The 18,643-nt window shown below is 43.5% G+C and overlaps 1 protein-coding gene across 17 annotated transcripts in view; it reads right to left on the minus strand.

Annotated features, from left to right (window-relative positions):
• Positions 1-18,643, minus strand: part of dph6 (diphthamine biosynthesis 6) — a 135,465-nt gene that overhangs the window by 51,839 nt on the left and 64,983 nt on the right. The window contains exon 4 of one of the 17 annotated variants that reach the window (XM_088400577.1): positions 381-493. The exons of the other annotated variants lie outside the window; for them this stretch is intronic. The gene's annotated coding sequence lies outside the window, so the exon portion shown is untranslated. The remainder of the gene's footprint in view (positions 1-380; positions 494-18,643) is intronic. 17 annotated transcript variants of the gene reach the window in all.

The raw sequence follows: 18,643 nt of genomic DNA on the forward strand, positions 1-18,643 counted from the left end.
CCAATTACCTCCACCGAGAACGTTTTGCTCCACTTTGTCGTGGAAGATGAAGTCATTAAATCTAAAGTAGGTGCGGATTAAAAAGTGATGGCACAACAAGAGAAAATTGGCATGCGACTGCCGTTTCTTTCCGTTTCTGGCTGTGAAGTCATGCGGTGAGTTGAGCGAGTTGACAGGTGGAGAGCAGGAAGTGAAGGAGATTAAAAAAAATAACTACTTGGTCTTGGTGCCAACACAAATGAGGCTTTCGCAAAGCACGCTTGCAGGAACACGTAGGCTATCATTGGGGCTCGCAGACAAAATGGAGATTGCATCGGCCGTCCTTTCCCGCTGTCACTGAATCAGATCAAGTCTCGTCAAGCAACAACGTGGCCGGCTACCTTTTTTTTCCCTGTGTTTTGGCGTTGGAGGTCTGTCTGTCCCTCAGGGCTGTTTTGCCTTCCCTCCCGCCTGTCTGACATCATCGACTGTAGCGGCTCCTGATCCGCCGGCGCTGCGATGAGACGACGTGACAGGCTTAATTTACAGTGTCAGGGCCTTTCAAAAAGCAACCCCCCCCAAACACACACACACTACTCATCCTCCTCTGACAGCCATCCCCGCATTTCTAAATTAGCAGAAACATTAACCTTTCCGCTGATTGTAACGCGTTCCGAGGGAGGCAAATTAACTTGGGTTTGTTGGTGTCACTGTTTTTAAAGATTGACGGAGAGGATTGAAGCCAGGGGGATGGGAGGAGGGGGGGGGGGGGATGCCATGTTTGTGATGACTGTGACATCGTCTGCAAGGTGCGCGAGCGGGTTAAGCGTCTAATAATTGCAGCCGCTCTCTCGTTGCCTTCATTTTCATTTCTCACTTATATTAATGCGAAAGGCAAACGCGCGTCTTTCGGTCGGGGGTGAAAAGTCTCAAAATAGGACGCGAACAGCTTGTTGCAAAGCGTGTTTTGCGTCTATTAGGCTAATGAGAGGAAAGCGCACAGATGGTGTTGTTTCGCAAAACTCACAGGCTGCGAATCAAAATGTCATCACTGCCATAATTAGTGAGAAAATAACGCTAAAGGAAGAAAAAAAATAAAACCGTCATCGCTCATTCACGCAGCCTCGTTTTCCTGCTCAAACGGAAGCTTCTTCTTGTTCCGTTTTTTTAAAAAAAAGAAATAAGTGGGTGTTTAGGGGTGAAACAATGGCACTTGGGTAGCATATGCTGCACTTAAGCGCTGTGAGGCAGCTGCGGAGCTTTTGTGGAGCCGTCCTGGATGTGGGCCAGCTCCCAGAAGAAGAAGATATGATTCCATCATTGGAGACACTTCAAGATGGAGGACATCAGCCATGAGGATGATGAGGATGATGATTATGACGCATAGAATGAAATGAATGAAACAGTTTGTGCGATACTCCTACTGTTATGCGCACATTGGCCACCAGGGGGCATACTCATATGATAAATACGCAATAAACAACAAAGAAGACAAAAGTAGGTATAAAGTCATAAAACTGGTGAAATTTGAGAAATGTGATCAAGTGGCACATTATATTTAAAGAGATTTGTGGAATATAAATTAAAAAGGAAAAATCCATTCGTTTTTAATTCATCTCAGGCGGCCATTTTGCTACTTGCTGTCGACTGAAAATGACATCACAGTTGACATCAGGTCACAACCAATCAGGGCTCACGAGTTTTTTTAAGATAAGTGTTTTTTTTTTTATCCAATAAATGTATATAGTTGGTTAGATGCATCCAACTTTTATATTATTATATATTTACATTTAAATCATCGTGAATAATACCGTATGTTGAATTGTAGCCACATTTTAGCCTAAGCAGCTGCACAAATTCCGATGTTGACTTTATTACTTTGTCTGTCAATCAAATGATCAGAAAAGTCTAGACTAGCCCAAGGCTAGAGTGTCGCTACCACCGCCACCTCGACAGCATTTCATTGTTCACTCCACGCAACGCATCCCACGTAGACGACTCAATAGTAATAACGAGGCCCAAATGTAAGGCGATCCCTTTTTGTCTGACAGTCTTCGTATCTGCGAGGTGAGCCCTCCGAATGGGTACAACAGGGTGAGAAGTTTTCAATAACTACACCTTGCCTCGGGACAGGATTAAACCGAATCTGTGCCCGGCCGGCGCCGGAATCTCGGATTACAAATCTGGAAGGTGCCAAAGGGTGGTTTGAACTCATTGTTGTCATTCCAGGGTAATCACTTCTCACCTGTTTTGCAATTAATTTTTTAAGACAAATTATGGAGTTTGTTCAAGCAGGTGAAATGCAGTCAACTAAAATATGTCAGCACTAGAGAATGAAATATTTGCGAGAGGAAGTAGGGCGAGTCCTTTCACGACTTGACTACGAGTATTGACTTTGGCCTACAATCACGAGCGGGTAAGACGCGGTCTAAGGGCTTGTCCTAAGTGATTTCTGCCAATTACAAATGTGTAACCCAATCCGAGCACTTGAGTTCACAAGGCACCCAGACACATATTTTTGCACGCACAGGCATGAAAGTCAACATTCATGACACAGAAATGAAAGAACACAAACAAATGTATAGAGAGCGGGTTTCCTTTTTATAGGCTAATGATGACTGGATCACACACACGCATGCACACACACACACACGCGGTCACACTCAGTCAGTGTTGCTCTACTGTCTGGTCATGACAGCCGAGTTTTAATTGGCCAGGGTTGGTGCAGCACGGGCCGCTGTCATGATGCTGCCTGGCAGTTTGGGTAAGGGAGGGGGGGAGTGCGCCCACCCGCCCACCACGGGGCCTGTCAAACGGCCCGCGGTCTCCACGGGAACCCTCTCTCCGCCGCCGTGGGCGTACCGCCTCATTTAGGAGCGTGCAGACAAAGCGCCAATTAAGCGGGACTTTAAACAATCAAACGGAGTTCCTCAGGGCCCCCCTCTCAATCCCCAGACTCTCCGCAGGGCCACTAGGAACGACTGACAGAGATGCGCACACATAAATCTGTGCCTGATAGAACTTGCGCACACACACACACAGCTGTATACATAGCTGGATTATGATTTCATCGGAATAATATGAGATTTCCCCCCGTAATTTCCGAGTTGCCTCTTGAGATGAGGGAATTAGAAATCCAACGTGAGTGAAAATACCTTAAAGTTCAAATAAACCCCATTTAGCTGTCGCAAACAAATACAAAAATGTTTTTCACAGAGGTTAAAGAATATCTGTTTCTGTTATATTGTTTTTTTTAGCACGAAGCCAGCAGGCTGTCACAAGGCGAACTTAGGTGGTTTGGTTAAATAAACAATGTATAATTCTCCATGATTTGGGTTTACTTTAACAGTAAACTTCAACTGGGAATGGCAATAAACACCCTGAGGCGTACATACGTTATTCCTTTTTGAAGATCTGTTCCCTTTTTTTTGTACAAAAACAAATGCAATATTATTTTTTTTAGCAGAGGATAAAGAATACATGACTCCATGAGTTGTTGCAGTTTATGATGTCATCATTTAAAGGCTTCTATAGTATATCGCAATGCTATTTTTTTTTTTGCCCGTCAAGATCAGACAGAAAGTCATCACGCAGAGGGGGCAGCTAAAAAAACAAAAAAAAAAAACAAAAACAAAAAAAACAATGTTTTTAATGTATATTCTGTCTCGCTTGCTTCTTCCATATGGCCCCGCACCGGCGCAGCCTCCTGACAAGCCTGTGGCTAAAGTCCATCCATCATTCCGCCCAACGCGCACACTTGTTATCAGCTCAGGCGGGCGCTGGGGAGAACCCGAACGAGAGCCTGGAATGGGAAGAACAGATTCCAGGCAAATTGCCCCGGCCTACCGCCTTCGACTATTTTGTCACACACCGGAGCATCATTTGGCTGTGGGATGTTTTATTTTAGATTTTTTTTTTTTTTTCAGTGATTGCAATGACAGATTGGAGAATCCGAGGGTGGAAATGGGAATGCGCCAGAATGCAGTTGGTCCTGGAGGGGGAGATACACTCCACACAATGACGAGTAGGAAAAAAAAAAAGAAAAAAAAAGAAGACAGACGTGAGCTACACCTCAGCGGGATACAGACGGAATATTAACACTCTTGCCTCACACTTGTAATCATAACAGCGCAAGTGGACGTGCGCGGTCTTGCTAAAGTACGTTTATAGAACGTCTCCGGTGATTTATTGGAAAAGGAAGACGAAGAAACGTCCCAAAAACCACCCAAAAATATCACCTCGCTCTCATACAGTAGAAAAATAAACTCGGCTCTTAAGACCAGATGCTGCCTGACTTCACCATGTTTAGTCATGCCAGTATAAGCACAGACAGTTTACATTAGCAAAAGGGACTTACAGAAAAAAAATCCATATATATATATATATATATATATATATATATATATATATATATATATATATATATATACGTACTATATATATATATATATATTTTTTTTTTATATAGTTGCTCACACTTCCTTATACTGGATGAGACACATGATCCTTGTGGAGCGCTTCCTGGGAGGACAAGGAGCCCCACTTCCTTGTCGACTCGCTGTTAACATGAATTATTAAAAAGGTGTAAGGAAAGCCTAATTAGGTGATGCTTTTTTTTTTTTCTTTTGGGTGGCCCACCTTGTGTAAGCTTTCAGGATGCAGTAGGTCATTTAATAAAATAAAATAAATGATTGTGGTTAATTTATTTATTGAATGGCCATTTCTATTGATTTCAACGAGGAGAAGGACGATTGGGATGTTCGTCTATTTTGAATGGCTCCTTGTAAAGAGTCAGTCGGCCATTTTTCCATGAAAGAGGCTGAGGACACTGTTGTGGTCAGAGCCGTCTCTCGTGTCAATTGGGATGATGCGGGGGGCCGGGGCGGGGGTGACGTGTTGGTTGTTTTGATGTACAGCGTGGGGGCTTTTTGTAACCTCTTAAAGGCTTGTAAGGGATGAGGGAGGAGGGCAGGGAGAGGGATGTTCAACCGCAGCGTTGAGCCTCGTCTATCGAAGCCGACGACTGACAATTGGGTGACACGGTTTCAACAAAATATACTCACAGAAAATAAATTTAGAAATCAGAACTACATCCATCTTTCCACCACTGTGGATTGTAATCATGGCCAAGTATTACGCGGCAATTTCCGCTAAGTAAAACATCAGCGCGCCTCATTCATTATGTCTCCCTTTGCTCACATCTGAAACAAACCTGCAAAGCCAAAAATAAAAAAATAAAAATTCAAAGCTGTTTATGGCCTTGTGGCTTGGAAGCTCGCTCGCTGATGTCATCCGGCGGAATGTCGTTAACCTCTCAGAGAGGGAATGGGAGGTAGATATGTCGAAAGGGCCCGTCCAAGATCGGGTTGCCATCCGAGGAAAAGGCGGCCAGTTCAAAGCCGATAGCATGCGCTCGCTTCTTCCCCCCCTTGCGCTGTGAGTCATTAGGAACGGTGATGTAAAGCCGCGACGATAGCGCCGTAACTGAGCCGCCGATGATTTCCAGATGTGCCGGAACGTTAATGCATTTTCTCCGGCTCGGCAAACAGTTGCGATGGCGAGGAATAGCCGTTCGATTGTTAGGCAAAGAGAAAACACAATACACACAGGCATATATTCTTTATCCTCTGCAAAAAAAGATTTTTGATATTATTGCAACTTAATTGCGAATGTCTTCTTCTGTTACGATCATAAAATTTATGTGCAGGAATACAATAGAAATTGTTTATTCTAATACAAATTAACATACTGATTTTGTTCAAAATAAGAGGTAAGAGGATCTTGAAAAATTAAATTGCAATATTGAGGTGGGGGGAAAAAAACAATTATTTTGTAACACTGTTCTGGTTGTTTTCATAAGCTACAATCCCGATGAAAAAAATATTACAAATATATTGTGTCTTTTGGGTGGCTTGAATGGATCAATGACATTTCCAGTCATTTCAATGGGGAACAATAATTTGATCATTTCCTAAACCGCAACTGCTATTGTTTAAAAACAGATGGTGTCAAAGACGGAATAAGCATATCAGTGTAATATGTTTGGACCCCGGTGTTTGGAATTCCCAATAAATGTGTTGTGAGTGCAGCCTGGAGGGGAACGCTGGAGCAAAGTGGAGTGTGTATGTAGTGGTGAGGGGTGGGGGGAGCGGGAGGGGTCAAGGGGCGTGGAAGAGAGGCTCATCAATCACCTGGAGGTGACACACAATGAAATCTGACCGCGGCCCGAGATGTTTTAATACAGCATCCATTAGAGCCCTCAAATAAATTGCAATTTGGAAAACAGAACATAACAGCGGCCAAGTTTTCCTCATCCATCTTGCTGCCGTGTCATGTAATGTAATTGCGTTGTTAATTTATCCAACAAGTTCCTCGCTTGGCCATTTCATTCGCATTGCTTAATTTCCCTGTAGAGTACATTTTCTCTCTTTCGCTCCCTCCCTCGCTCCTCGTCCTCTCCGCGAGGCAGAGTAATGTTTCTGCTTAGCGTGGCATTAGTCCAAGGGCTAATCAAAGCGCCCGAGTCGGTGACACTTTATCAATGGACCGGATTGGCCGACTGCCTCGCGGATCGGATCAGAGGCCTCCGCCAACCATCGACAGATTGCTAGCGGATTACGTATTGACAGTTTCATTGAAATGCGTGGAGGCAACACAGCATTGTTTAGGGTTATATTTTCTGCCCCCGTCACCTGACCGGGGCTGTTTTCCAGGTTGGGGCTTGAAGGGGATAGTGGTGAACGTGTGGCGTCAGGCCCGCGAGGGCTTGACGAGATCAAGAAGCTCGATGTGATCAAAGGATGACAGGGCGAGAAAAAGGAGGAGAGCCCACCGACACAAAGCATTTTTTTGCCCCGGTTCCCTTGCGGAGGTTTTCTACCGGCTGATCGAGAGCGAGGGAGTGATGTGAACCCCGCCCTCAGTCATAGTCCATTTCGGCAACTTATGAGTCCATTATATCTGACACACCAGGATACGTGACAGACCAGAGCATTTTCTGATTTGTCCGGGAATTTTTTTCCACATTTCCGTTCATTCACCGTAAAGAACATATAGTTATTTTTCATCAGCGATTTTTGAAGAATATTTTGGGTTTTATTATTTTATCTTTTCATTTTGCGGACCCCTTGAGATATTCTTGGCCCCCCCATCGCCCCCCACGGAAAGAAATCCTAGCTCCGCCAATGGCCAGATGTAAGATATAAGACAAATAGATTTTTTAGTTAAAAAAATGTGCCTATAATTGGAAAAATGGCTCACAAATTGATCACAAGGCACGTTGTCATGCGTTTGACAGTTCATATCCTGAAAGACTGCAGCGTCTTGTAACTTCTTGACAAATACGGAAAGTAACTTTAAAGCTCCGACCGCACACGAACGGATTTATCTTCATTTCTGGGGTATTATCTGACGCTACGATGCAGATTTGCCGGAGATGAATGTCAACAACCGCCTTTGAAATCATCCTTTACCTCCGTGTGTTGGTCTCGCGCATCTGTAATGTGTAAAAGGCAATCATAGATTCATTTATTTTCATTTCTTACGCAATCCCACACATCCATCACGTTATATCTCCTTTCCTTGTCTTTTTTACGACTCCGACCAAATAGTCAATGAAAGTGGAGATTAAAACAAATTGTGTTTAAAGATAGGGAAACGTCAAGGAACAATGCGTTTGTTTGTCAAGCAACTATTTGAGGAACTACACAACAGTACTTTCCCTCATTTGTTTACTCAACCTTCTTGGGAGCACGACCTTGAAACTCACAGGGAGTAGCCTTCGCCCTCTCCCCCCCCTCCTCATATTCCCAACCTTATAGAAGTGCGGAAAATGACATCTCAGGAGGAAGAAGTTATTGTGAAAGATGCTTCCTTTCCATGACGTGGGTGGTCTTCAGAGCGTGAACCCCCAGCTCAAGATGACTGAAAGGGCAAACAAGCACTTGCACGTCCGTCGTCATCCTGACAGGTGAATTTAAACATTGACAAGTTTGAAATCTAACTTCACCTCTTATGCCCTCGTCTAGGCCCAAGAGATGGAAAGGTGAGCAGATGAATTAGTAACCATGTTTTTCCTGTCAACAACACAACGGGGACCAATTAGATCCGATGCGGCAGCAGTATGGAAAAGTTTCCGTTTTGCTTGCTTGCTTTGTCTTGCTGAGTGTTTTCTCTTGTCTATGATCATCTCCTGAATGTTTGAAAGCTAACGGCTAATGCTAACGAAACTTGCATAAATGTGATGTTGCGTATTAAACAATGTAGAGATGCATATATTTTTTTCTGCTCTGTGTTGCTTTGAAATCCAAACTTTCAGAGTGGGCATGAAATTTGGCATTTTCTAATTGCAAACCTGAAATAAGAATTCAAAACATTGCAATACCCTCAAACTAATCTTTCGGATTGGAGGCCAAACACAACTAAACCGGTGAATTTAGAAACCGAATGGTCCACGAGGGAACGAGGTGGAACTTTGCAAAAGGGTAAACGAACATTTAAAGCTCAAAGTTGACATTTAGTGTCCTTATCCATCGGGAAATCATCTGGCTTCAGGTGTATCAAATGTCCGGCAACCTTTAAAATGTGCTTCTAATTGAATTTGCAATCAACTTGGGTTTCAGCTCGGGTGAGTCTAAACTAATTTTATCCTTCGTAATGCTCCTTGAGAGAAATGAAACATTTCAATGCAGTGAAAAAAATCGATCAAAGGTATTGACACTTATTTTACAGGCGCGTGTTTCTATTCTTCTGCAGCTACTACTCAACAAGCCTCATTTTTAACCATCAGCCTTTCACGACCTCCTAAATCTTTGTGAGGGAGACTACAGGCTGGTAAAATGGTTATGACCTCTTTATATCTTTTATGGACTCCGAGGCCATCTCATATGGAGGGGGGGGGGGGGGGGGGGGGGGATCAATGTAATTTTAGACTAAAAAAAAAAATCAATAGCATCTACAATACATGCCAAACGACAGGGACTGCTCACCTCATCAATCCTTTATTGGAGTTGAGATGACGTGCAATGAATGCAAGTTTGATGAAAACCATACAAACTTCTGATATGACATTAACGAGATGTTTTGCAAAGGGGAATTATTCCGAAATCTAATGTATAGCTTCGGATAACATTTATTATCCTTATTATTCGTTTGTCAGACCAGACCAGAAAAAAAACTATAATACAAACAACCCATAATCAGTATCGTTCCACTTAGTACTAATAATGACGCACAAAGTGACCATCCAAGTTCTTGCACAGTCCGAATTCCCTCAAAAGGGGCACTCAGCCCGGGAGAAGAAGGGATTAATGAGATAGATTTATCTTTTTTTGCCATTACACATACACTATTGTTTTGTCTATATACATTCTGTATCGCCTTGGGAGAGGGTTGCTTCATTGAGTCCGATAGATCAGTGCGGTCCGACAACACCACTGTATTTCCCCATAGACAAAACAAAAACATGCTAGTCACTCACAGATACACATTGGTTAATAAATGAATATTATTATCCAGTATGAGACAAATAATTTGATCTACTGAAAAAATATAATTACAATATTGGGTATGTTAAAGACACACATTTTAATACTTGTAATTGTACTCATGACGGCTAGCCAGTTAATGATTGCGCTAGCGGCTAACATAGCACTCGAGATTTTCATTTAATGCTCCATCTTCTCAAACAAAACAGACAGATGAGACTCAAATGATTTACAACCAGTCGCAAATCCAATTCAAAGTTGTCCGTTCACAAAAAGCTGTCAGCTAACAACTTAGTTAGCGAACCTAGCAAGATTTTTCCCCAAAAAATCCTTTTGTTCACAAATGTTTTCCAGCAAACCAATTAAGTGTGAGATGCTTTTGTGTCATTAGACGTGCCGATATTTGAAAATTGACGTAAGCATGCCCTGTTCGAGCACATCTCCCCAGCACCTGTTTGAATAGTCAGCTGCTAAAAATGAGCGGACACCCTGTAATTACACACGCAATGAATCATTCACACACCATCCTCCACATCGCGTAGCGTCCTGGGTGGCAACCACCCTGTGACCCCGGAGACGAGAAGGTGCGCCGTTAACAGGTGAGGATGCGGCTTTCAGCGCGCCGCAGATCGAGTTTCGACAAATTTTCCACATTCAAAGTGCCCCCCCCGGAACAAATCAGGCACTAATGTCAGAGTCCTTGACCTCCCGCTGGTAATAGTCACTGTTTTCAAAACACACCAAGAGAATCGTTAGCTAAGATTCCGATGTTTTAGTAGAGAATATTTTTATTTTCACAGTATCAACAAAGAAGATTACATTGTGACTTCCTTTCCTTTGCCATCAGCAGGTTAACTAACTGTGAAAACCCGCTCACCGCAAATCACTCATTGGGAGCTTTGTCACGAGCCGTCGACTTAAGCGCCTTGACAAAGTCACGTTTGGATCTTTAGGTACGAGGGAACGCACCCCTCGGGTGTCGCTATAAATGTCCTGGTATCGCTGCCATTGCAGGCCGCCATTCATTGTGCGGCGTGCGTTCTAATCTGTCCATTCAGACCTAAGGACAATAACAAGTGGATTGTGTGCCACGGTTCTATTTTGCTGGAGGAGGCGCAATGCCACCCACTCTGCACGCCATCTTCTGCTTTGTCTCACCTAAATTCCAAACCAGCTTACAGTAGATGTCAGAAACTATATTTAGCCCAGTTCTCTCAGCTGTGAGGAATTCCCAGCATTCCTTAGCAAAGAGGGCAAAGCAGGGTTACAATAGGCCGGCATGGTTCATTATAGTTAGTTTGGAATTCCGTTAATTATCATTTATTTTTCAAGCGGGTTTTTTTTCAATTTTTATTTTTTCAAAAAGATCGTTTTAGTCATTTTGATTATTTTCATACCGGGGCAAGTTTACTGTATTTGGGAATATGTCAGGAAGAAAAGATTTTAGACACGTTAGGAGCGGGTCTAAGTTGTGGCGCAGGTGGTGTAAGGGGATTTTTGGTGGATTTGATCCCTCTGAACAAATCTTATTAAAAGTCCCAAAGTTCTCCACACTGCAAAAACCTAATCCCACCACCCCTCACACCCCCCTTAATCTTTACAACACTCTCATTCCCGATGAATATCACCTCCATAACTCACCTCCATTTTTTTCCAACTCATCTCATAAACTTGTTTTTTCTTCTTCACGCTCATCAGCATTTCTTTGTTTAACATTTATGTTTATTGATAAATGAAGATGGCCTTAAATAATGCAGAGTAAAACATTAGCCGTGAGCGGAGAGATATTAATAATTGATGGGCTGGGGAGAAGTGTGAGAGGGGGGGGGGGCACACTGGGAATAGATAATATTAGCTTAATGCAAGCTGGTGTGAACGGGCCAAGTGTAATGGGCCCCGCCGCCTTTAACGGATGATATTGTGGCCTGAAAGTTGGGAAGGGAAAAAAAAAGAAAAGCGGATGGTGGTGGAGGGTTAGGGGGGGTCATAGATTTGGCTCATAGGAGCTGACAGTGCAAATAGTGTTTTTAATAGCAGCAGCTTGACACATTCTGCAGAGAGGCCCTATAATGGTCAGCTCTGTGCTTAGCGTAAAGGGAGAAAAATGGCCCGCCGCTATTAAAATGAAACTGGAGAAGGTCCTTGCTCTTTTGCTGTTTTCTTTCCCCCCCTCCCTCAACTACGCCGCCTCATCACTCATTTTGATCCCCTCCTGTCCATTTCCTGTCTGTCGTCTCACGTGGCTTTGCCCACACACACAAAGACATATAGGGCCGCTGATCTATAACCTCCAGTTTAAGGGGGGGTGCAATGGGGGCTCATTTTACACAGTGACCGAGGACACGGAGGATACGAGCGGGTCACTTAATATGACATCTCAGCCGCGACCAACAGGGAAATTTAGTAGACGATCAGAGAAAAAGCGAAGGTCCGTGTTAGATTCACAAGAGGCTGTTTGTGGTCACACTGGGCCTTAGAGAACAAAATAAAAAATAAATAAACCCCAATATAACATGAAAAAGACACGTTCGATCGATGATGTCAGCACTAATGACAAGATTTGGGGTGCACTAATATACATATATATGGAGTCCGTAAAACTAGTGACACTCCCGTCTTGTCTTGAATCTAATTAGACTCTACAACGTATCGTTGTTAGTATATTAAGCTGTAATGTAAAAGCAGTTAGGGCTTATCATTTTCATTAGTTTTATTTATTTCATTATTTATCGTACGGAATCCTACTAAATTACAGTGAGGAAAAGGCTGCTGCAAGACAATCCAATAATCTTGCAGTTACATTAAATATGAATACAAGAGGAGATTATTGGTCCTTTGGACAACAACACAGTCTGATTACTGAGGTGCCATTAGGCTCAAGTTGATGGGCGCTCGGTGCCTTGAGGTCAGTGGATGGAGACGAAGAAAAAAAAAATTACAAAATAAATGTACTCTCTAAGGGATGGTCTTATTGTTATGCCAGGCTAGTAAAAAATAAAAAGATTCGGCGGGGATGGAAAGGGAAGGGAGGGGGTGAGGAGGGGGGCTAATGGGTATCAAAGGCAGAGGAGGACCCCCTTCCTCCAATATTGCTATCACAGCAGCATATTAGCATCCAAACAAAGGAGGCAGAATCCCCCGCAGCGCAGCCTGCGCGTTTCAAGCGGTCACTCGCAGCATTTTTATTTAGTCCTCAATCCACCACTTTTATATGCTGACTAGCACACTTAAGAAGAATCCTCCCGCGTCTTTGCGAAAGTTGCTGCTTCTTCTCTTTTTCGCCCTCTTTCCACACTCTCTTTTTTTTTTTCGGTTTTGCTTCATCACAGCAACTATACGCTATGACAGCTGTCATCGCTCCTCGGCGGGCCTCAGATCTGCATTTCAAGGTTGGAGGGTTCACCGGTTCGCCGCGTTCCGCTCGGGCACGCGAGGCGTCTCTCAGAAGGCCCCGCTCGTAAACAATAGGGTTATGGATACATGGAGGGGGGGGGGTCGCTTGAGGATTTTTGTTTGTCGTTTATAGAAAGAGAAGTTTATTCGAAACAACGTTAAATATAGCTGTGATATTTGTATTACCGGCATTGCACTGTTTGGGTTCAGAAGAGTCAAAACTTTATCAAACAAAAGTAGTTGGGAGTCAAGGGATTTAATCTTTCTTTTTTACACTTTGGAAGAAAATTCCAAGGTCATGAAAGGAGCAAATTGGAACCCAGGTCAGTTAAGTGAGTTTTGGGTATTTTCTGATTTTTCCAGGATTGTTTTTTCACATTCCTCCAAGGCCCAATAGTTAAAAATACACTGAAAGTTTATCAGTGCTTTTGAAGAATTTTTGGGGTTTGTAAAAAATAAAATAATAAGATGGTTTTATGCTCCCCCCATGGCCACCCTTCTAAACAAAACCCTAGCGCCGCCAGTGCACACTACGTTTTTTTTTGGGAAGGAGGGGCGGCGCTATGATGGACTTGTTTGTTTTTGACCTCCACCATTACTGTCAGGATGGATGGGGAATGCCCTTTAGAAGACAGCCCACTTGACAGATCAGCTGGGCCACTGGACAACAAGCTGGCTTATTTGGCACGGCTACCTTTTGACAGCGTGGCCGGAAAAGATCAATACAAATCTGTCAGGTGATGACTTCCACTCCCTCCCGTTAACTGTTAAATGCGACAAATAGGCGTGGAAACAAGAACTTGCTGGAAGAGCACATTTCCAGCACCTTGTCAGGACCATGCTAGGTCATAATTTAATAAGAATGAAGTCTTCTTTTTTTTTAAATAAAAAAAAACTCAAAGTGTTAATTTGAAGAAAAATAGTCATACTTGATGGAGAATAAATTCTTATTTACCCACAAAAAAAAGTCTTCACCGTTGTCTTTGGACTGGCTCATGACCCGTGGGCACGGCGAGCACGTGCATATGTAGCCGTGCTAATTTACAAGGCGCTCTGAGCGAGCTCGGCTTTGAAGCTTTTGAAGCCTCCTGTTCCACATCTGATCTGCGGCCACAACTTGAGCTGGTGCGAATGGCTGCGGGCCACGGCGGAGAATGGATAATAGAGCGGAGGTACAAAGACGGCGCACGTCTACAAACGCGGGAAGTGCCAGGTCATTATCGAATGCCCGTGTCCCGCCGCCGCCGCGACTGATTGGTGACGTGCCATTGTCCTCGCGCTGGGCCTTGAGCGTTAGCTCCTTTGTTAGCGCCTCACAATGCTTAACGGTCTCTTGTCTGAAGTTGAAAACAGACGATGGGGGCAATTACAGTTCAGAAGGTGTCTTGAAGAATATTGTTGTTACTATATATATATATTTTTATTTTATGATTTGAATTTTTTTGTGGTATGCATCTCTTCACAAAATACAACTTTTATGAGATCTTATCGCTGCCACTTCTCGTCACAGCTCGTCATGGCAGGTCTTCTGAACTTCCAAGTTCCTCTGCCAAACCAGCGTTTTTTTTGTTTAGTTTGTTTTTTTCTCATCACAGAACCAACCACAGAGCGCATGTAACTATTTCAACACATGCAGCAGAGCGAGCGACGAGTGCGAAGAGTGTGGCGGCGGTCTCTTTGTTTAAGAAAACTTTACAGGCGCTTACAAGTTGAAAGAAAGAATATCCAAAAAGCAAATCTTTAAAAAGACGCTGGTTTAATTGGCGTCAAGTGTCCGGACACTTGTCATATCAAAATATAACTGGCTCCAATTTTGTGCTTGGGCCCTTGCATAGAGGCATGAGTTTCTATTTTCTATTACTAGCATATTTATTTATTTATTTATGTTTCAAAATGGTGAAATGTGGCACTAGGGGGCAGGTGAGACTTAAACGTGAACTGCAGGAAGTCCGTTGTGCCGAAAAGGGACGAGGAAGTTACGTCATAATGCGATTTGGAAAGAGGCAGAACGGATAACCATAATTTTGACGCCAATATCCCGACGGTGGGCGTCAAAAAGTGAGAAAGACGAAAGTGCAGAAGCAGGCAACTCAGAGTTTTGCCAACGGGCGACATTCGAAGGAAGACGCGGCGGGGACATCCTCACATATCCAGATGTGCTTATCAGTTGTCACTGCTTGTACCAAGGTCAAAGTTGGAAGGAAGGAAGAGGCAATTTTGTTTTTCAGCACCAGCCCCCCCCCCAAAATGCTGATGGATGCACTTCCTACACATCCAAGCGGGAACAAGCAGCTAACGACGCCACCAACCAAGCACTCAAGACAAATCCCAACGTTGACATTCATGGCCGCCTGTGTTTAAAAGCCACAAGTCATAAGTGTCAAGTCACGGGAGCGACTAATCTTTCATTGGTTTCTGCGGCTTTCGGAGTATTAAAACTTGATGCATCCTCTCACTTGAGAGCAACTGTCTGCGGACCTGTTAACGTGCAAGTTAAATGCTTCGGGCCGGCTCGGTTTGACCATAATGGATTCTGCTCCGGCGACGGACATCCAACACTGGAAAATTGATTTGATCTCGGGAGGACAGGCGATGGGATATCATTTTTTTTACAATTGAGATGTCAATGGAACACGGACCGCAATAAAGGGGGAGACGCAGAAAGTCAATCTTGCTTCAACCGACGCCGGGAAAATGAAATGCGTAAATCAACTTGGACTTTATTTCTTTATTTACATCGACTGCTCATACTCCCCAAAACACCTCATTGCTGGGTGCACCATCCACTTCAGATAAATAAAAGCTAACTCTATCGATAACCAAAACAGCAGCACCTATCAAAAGGTATTTGGGATCAAATTAATGATGATCTTACTTTTAACTAGTCATTCTATTGCTAACCAAAACATCAAAACATGCATCTTGGATTAAATTAATGATTTTAGTTTTCCAAGAGACTGGTCTACAATGCAGCTCTGTTGCTAACCAAAACAGCATCACCCAACAAAACATGCAAATCATATTTAAGTGTTAAAAGTCCTACATAGATGACAGTGTCTGTTTTAAAAAATCCGGGGAGCAACAAATCAGATGCTAAGATTACATGTAATGTGTTTTTTTTTTTTTTTCGTCCCCCTTGTGTCCGCAAACCTCTAGCACTTATTAATACCATCTGAAAGCAACTGGAGTGCATTTCATTTTGCCTTGATTCATGAGCTGTAATATAAGAACCTCTCTCCGGTGCCCGGTGTAGCACGGGACGGCCAGATTGGACTCAGCGTGTAGGTATCAGATAATATAGAGGAGATGTAATGAAAGTGTAAACAAAAAGCTGTCAAGAAGGGCGCGACGTGCTCGTGAAAAGTCTCCCATAGTTGTCATTGTCTCCTCCACAAAGGCAATTCGTGCGAGCCCGGCGCCTTGCAAGTTATGAACAGGTGACTGAATTACACGCTGGCGTGTGAACAAAAGATGATGGAATAGTTTGAGGGCAATGGCAGAGGAGAAGTACTAGATCTGTAAGCTTTAGTTGTACAGGCATTGAATTGTATAGTACGTGTACCTAATGATGTGTCCGTGAGCGCACGGTACACGATTAGCATTTTGCAGCTGCATCGATAAGAGATGGTGCAAAATCAATATGCGTCATTACACCACTATGCACGATAAAATATTAACTAGTGTGGAAACCGACCTGAGCAGATTTGCTTTCCTGCACGAGCAAAGGCCTCGGTGGTAATAAACACCTCCAGCGGGTCAACTAGCTGGGCACGTATCATATTCGTCAAACGTTGCCACTTTCAGTATCACATACAAACTTTACTTTTCGTAGAGTGAAATGTATTTTTACCCGAGCGCTTCTGATGGAGATCAAAAGCATGTGTCTGAAATGGTAAACTGATGATGTCATTGAGAGGGTCTTCATCCCTGCTAGCTTAAGCGATTGTCAAAGGATTCCCAGTGGAAGCAGCGACAGGGATTTTACAAACAATTTATCCCAAATTGCAGGAAAATTGTCCGGCAGAGAAGAAAAAAGTAGAATGAGGTGGAGATGATCCAAAGTATTCATTCAATAATGCTCTCATGCTTGTTCAACAAGGTTCTTCTCTTTCAAAATAAACCCAAAGATCCCCCCCCTCCTCCTCTACTGTTTCAAATGTATAAATGGGCCGGAACCTTCTCGGATGATCTCGGCCCGCTTCCTAATGAAAACGCGCTGCGGCTGGATCCCGGCGCAGCAATCAGGCCGCTGGCCTCCGGAGCCAACGGACCGAGCAACGTGCCGAGCAGGAAAAGTCCCATGTGATGCCACCATGATCTCTTACATCATCCTGTGTTGCCCTGAATCTGAAAGTCGTCATCCTCAATGTAATGTTTGAAGATGTTTGGGCTGGAAATGCTCAAATTCATGAATGCTAACATCTTAGCTGCTTGAATAGATCACATTGTTTTTCGACTAGTGTTTAAAAAGTTCACCTCATAAATCGCAACTTAGTCAAACTTTTTTTTTGCTCTCACTTTTAAACTTTTAAGACAATATTACATAAATCTTATGTAGGAATATAATGGAGGGATGATGTCACTCAATTTTGTAAAATCATGAAGAGTGCCCCTTTTAGTTCATTTTATGTGCGACATAATTTATGTGTACGCAGTGCTTGGGGGTAATTTATTTGCAAATAAAAAAAAAAAGGCAAGTGAGCAGCGGGTCTTCCAGCGTGTTAGTGGAGCGTGTGACAACTACACGATGGTGTGCATTTGTTTTTCTTGGCCAAGTCCATTCACTCGCTTTCTGGTTCGGCGTGACCTTGGGGGAATAGAGACCAGCGGGCAATTGTCTGCCGTCAAGTAAAATAATAATAACAAGAAAAAGTAGTGGGGAAATTACGGAGAAAGGCTAATAAAAGAAAAGCGTCAGATTGGAAGATGGTTTTAGAAGTCACCGCTGAGCTCGGCACAAAGTGCTTCATTCCGAGCCGGAAAACAAAGCTTAGCTGGTGATTGGCGAAAAGACTTTCCATCCCTACTGCTTTTTTTTTCTTCTTTCCATTTTTCTTCATCACATGATGAATCTTTTCAAGTTGACTCAAACAACATAAAACCGGTCTGGATTTCCATTATTCAGCCGGACTGCTCTTGTTTACAGTTGGGGGTGGGGGTGGGGGTTATGGACACCTGCGCACCGCATGGCCTGACAGTTTGATGGGCCCCTTTTAATGGTGATTCACTGGCCAGATCTGTGTGGATAAAAATGGAATTCCGGGAGAGCAATCTAATAAGAAAAATAAAGCGGCGAGTGGTCGTCGTGGCGGCTGCTCAACAGGCCAGTGCTGGCGGGCAATCAAATCCAAACTTTGATCTCGGATCGGGGTCACAGAGGGTCGAGTGGATGATGCTTGAGTTTTACCTCTCAAAACTTGAACCTTGATTCTTGGTCTGGGTTTTTACGCAACATCATGTGCGCATTTAAGGCAATGCTGGGACTTTGAATACACACAAACTCGCAGCCCCGCATTGATCGCCCCTCTTGTCATATATCATTAATGAGGGTATTAAATCCATGTTTAGGAAGCAGAAGGATGCCTTAAAGAGGAGATGGCAGAGTATTGTATGAGACCCAAGGAAGGACCCCTCTCTGGTTCTCACCATCTACTCCAAAACAGTGATGTCATGGCGGCTCATATCACCACTACCATCCAGGGACGGGACACCGTGACCCATAAAAAGACCCGAAAAGGAAAATGATGATGGATAGTCATCATTTTTTTTCTTGCATCGAACATGCC

The sequence above is a fragment of the Syngnathus floridae genome, chromosome 16 (genome assembly GCF_059516105.1).
Source record: "Syngnathus floridae isolate MCC-2025c chromosome 16, RoL_Sflo_1.0, whole genome shotgun sequence".
NCBI classification, from domain to species: Eukaryota; Metazoa; Chordata; class Actinopteri; order Syngnathiformes; family Syngnathidae; genus Syngnathus; species Syngnathus floridae.